Source organism: Ixodes scapularis, unplaced genomic scaffold (genome assembly GCF_016920785.2).
Source record: "Ixodes scapularis isolate PalLabHiFi unplaced genomic scaffold, ASM1692078v2 PGA_scaffold8__174_contigs__length_109621045, whole genome shotgun sequence".
Classification (NCBI taxonomy): domain Eukaryota; kingdom Metazoa; phylum Arthropoda; class Arachnida; order Ixodida; family Ixodidae; genus Ixodes; species Ixodes scapularis.
The window spans coordinates 6450160-6453998 of NW_024609883.1; positions in this window are offsets into that span (position 1 = coordinate 6450160).

Sequence of the window (3839 nt, forward strand, 5' to 3'; positions counted from 1 at the left end):
AGGCATCAAGTGCGAGCCAGGCACAAACGTGATTGGTAGATTCACTAATATGTACACATTTCCGTTACACTTGCTGGAAGTTGAAAGTAGTCCAGTTGCCTCACTGCAGAAAGGAATGAAATGAAGAGAAGCATTGTTTTTGTTTGTAGTGTTAAGCTAAGGAAAGGGAAACATGGCGGGCTCATTCTGCTATGCCTCAGTGCTAAGGAAAGAAATGAAATACTTTAACAGTTGAGTTCGTAACCTGGTGTTCTCAGAAGACAAGGAACAAAACACCAATTTGTAGAGCAACCAGCACCAAATCAATCATTGTAAATCAAGAGACTAGGGCAAGAAGAAGGGGGTCGCTCAACTAAAATTCAATAAAAGCCGCTGACCTGGCCTGGCCCCTTGACAGTGGTTGCGCTAGTAGATTTTCTTTTCAGATACAATTGGTTTTTACAAAAAAAAATATTTTGGTTATTACTATTTTTGTTAACTTTAGATTGAAGTCTGCAATGCTAACGCTGGATCAGACTGAGGTACATTATTGTTCAGAATTTTTCTTGCCTAGCCTCATATCTCTGGTGTCATTGGAAGAACATTCATGTCTGCTAATTGATGCCCCATAATTTGCAGTGAAGTAGGCAAAGGCGCAGCCTCATTTTTATATAAATTCAGTAGAGTTGGACTAAGTTCAAAGAGCTAAATGCGGTGCCCAAACTTCTACTAATGAAGAATAGGGCAACATCACTTAGCATAAGATTCACGCATCTATGAGTGCTTCCTTTACAGAAATGGAGAGGGATGCTGCTCTCCGCCTAACCATGATGGCTAGGAATTCCGAGGCCTCCAAGCTGCGTTAAACGCAAATGGCGAAGATGCAACAGGTCATTCTGAATCTGCAAGCAGATAAAACGTTTCGAAATGCATGTTTGCCACCTCCAAGCCAGGCAGAATAACCTTAACATTATCTGGGAGCCCAAGAACTGTTTGTAGTATACAGGGTTGAACGAGTTTTCAGCCTTTCAGATTTTGTTCAATTTTCTTGATCCTCGGGCAGTCGAGATGACTTACTGGCTAGGTGAAAAAAAGACAGTTGGAAAGAACAAAGGCCGCACACGGAATAATCTCCGATTGACAAGTTTTTTAACATCCTCGTGCGGTTAAGGACAGGGATCGCTGGCAAGGAACTGGCCCGCAACTTCAACATCTCTGAAGGCCAAGTAAGCAAAGTGTTTGTTTCGGATCAAGTTCCTCCAGTGACAGTTCCCCCCTAGGGACTGTTACCGCTTTCAACACTTGCTGAGATTCAGCACAACCTCCCTAATGCCTTCCACAAATTTCCTAACATGAGGGCTGTCCTTGATGGGACCGAGGTATGTATCCAGAAGCTGTCGTCGTTGCTTGCTCAGAGGCAGACCTTCTCGTCCTACGAAAAGGTTGTTGGATGTGCACCTTGACTGGTACATTTGCCACGTTTCAGGACTGTGGGGTGGGACTGTATCGGACAGAATGATAGCTGAGGAGAATGGGCTCATGGATCAGTTGGAGCCAGGTGATGCCATCATGGTAGACAAGGGATTAAAGTTTAATAGCCTGCCAACTGGCAAGGCTATTAAGCGCAAGTGCACATTTTGTGTTTCAGGCAGCCAAATGAACCTCAGATGCTGGAGGAAGACGTGGCACACACCCAGAGGGTGGCAAGTGCATGTGTAGTTATTCAACATGTAATCGGAATGATCAAGCAATCCCGGGTTTAATGCTCAGGGCCGGAAACATGGGAGCCATGTGCGTTAGCCACAAATGCTGCTACAATTTAAGATATTGAATGTCTATTAATTATAATGATTCTTAATACAAAATTTGGGAAAATACATAATACCCAGTTAATAAACTTTTTTTCAGGCACCTACAAGCCGGGCTGGAGTCTCAAGGCACGCCATGGAAGTATGCAGAATAGTCCAGGAGCAGCGTCACCATATTCATTAGCAAGAACATTGTTGATTTTCAGAAACTGGAGAAGAGAAGGTCACTGCCTAAGTTATTGCATGTTGATAAACTAAATGAGCACTTTCCTTTTCGCGTTTTTTCTCTTCTGCTTGGATGAAAAAAAGTGCAGTCATTGAACAATTAATTCAAATTGTTCTTGAAGGCACACTTACTTGATATAAACAAGTTCACAAATACAACCTAGGTATCTTCAAACGTGTAAATAATGTGCCCTTCAAGTAGCTTGAGGTCAGATGCCACGCTGCATAGTACCATAGGACATCTGGTAATGTGATACAGCTTAGCAAGTGTAAGAACATTGGATCTCAGTCGTTCCTAGGTTGCTACATTCTGTTGTCTCTTCATTCTAGGCGACAAGCTGCTACCATTGACTCTGCCGAAGAGGAGGATGCAACAAACGTGGAAGACCCTTATTTCGCACACTTTATTTGCACTAAGCCTGGTTCAAAACAAAAAATTTTTACTTTTTACTTTTTAATTTTACCAGAACTAGGAGACAATTCCTGCGAGACGCTATGACATCAGTGTGGCGTTTTTACTGGAGGAACACTGGACAAACGCTGCGCTGACGTCGTAGCGTCTCGCAGGAATCGTCCTAGTTTTGGCTGAAGTAAAAAGAAAAGGGAAAATTATTTTTGGTCTGAACCCAACATTAGTGTTTCATTTTTTACTTAATTGTAATAATTCTGTTCCTTTTAATTATACTTGCTTGGTAGAAGAGCGTGTTGGTTTAAGTCATGAATGAAGAAAGAATAAACAATTAAAACAGGGACAACACAACCACATCTTTCATGTGGTTGTGTTGTCCCTGTTTTAATTGTTTATTCTTTCTTCATCCATGCCGTAATTATACTTGTTTCTTATATCTTGGAAGGGTAGCTGGCACAATTTGGTGCGATTGGAAAGAACTCTTTACAAAAACACTAGAAAAGATATGTGTTCTAAAATGTGTTATTTCAGAACAGGCTTTAAATGTGTTGTATATAGTAAAATCCAATTTGCTAAGAACCTATCCACCTGGCATATCTAGACATACTTATGCGAGACATGCCCAACCTGAAATTTCATTTGGGACTCCTACCTTCGGCTGTGTAAATTGCTAATGCATCAGAAAACCAATTACTCTGGCTAGCTATCTTTCCATTTGGTTATAGTTCGAATTAGAAATATACAAACTGGAATTTTTTTAATGGAACTTTCAAACACAATTCATTATGGTTCCGATTGGAACCACACCAATTGGTATTTTTTCTATTAGGCTTTCCAAAACCCAGTCGGTCATGATTCCAATTGGAAAAAAAAGACCAATTGGTATTTCACCAATTGGGCATTCCAAAACACAGTCGGTCATGGTCCCAGTTGGAAAAAGTCCACAGTGATGTGATTGGCCTAAGTCATTTTGGAGCACCTTCTGGAGCAGACAAAACTGTGTTTTGGAGCAGCAAAAGTGGCCTTTGGAGCAACCAGAACAGTGTATTGGAGCAGCAAAAGTGGTTTTTGGAACAGACGTTCTTAGAAAAATAAAAATATTTGTTTTAAGTCCTGGACAAACGAAGGGCACTTTGTGCTGTGTTGTGACGGAACTCGCTGTTTGTGTTTTTACTGCTGAGACATCCCAGAAGCCTACAGTGTTATAGGCGTTGCCGAGCAATTCCGAAAAGAATGCTTGCCACCGTTTTACTGGTTTCCGACGTGCTAGATTCTCGTCAAAAGTAAGCAAAGGTAAAACAATGAATTGCAAGCGTCCCAACCGGTGCCTCTGTCGTGCAGTCATGTTCACATGCACGTGAGGGCAACTTCAGCAGGCTTGCAGTGGCACGTGCTTCGTCGCGCGAGCGGAGACAACG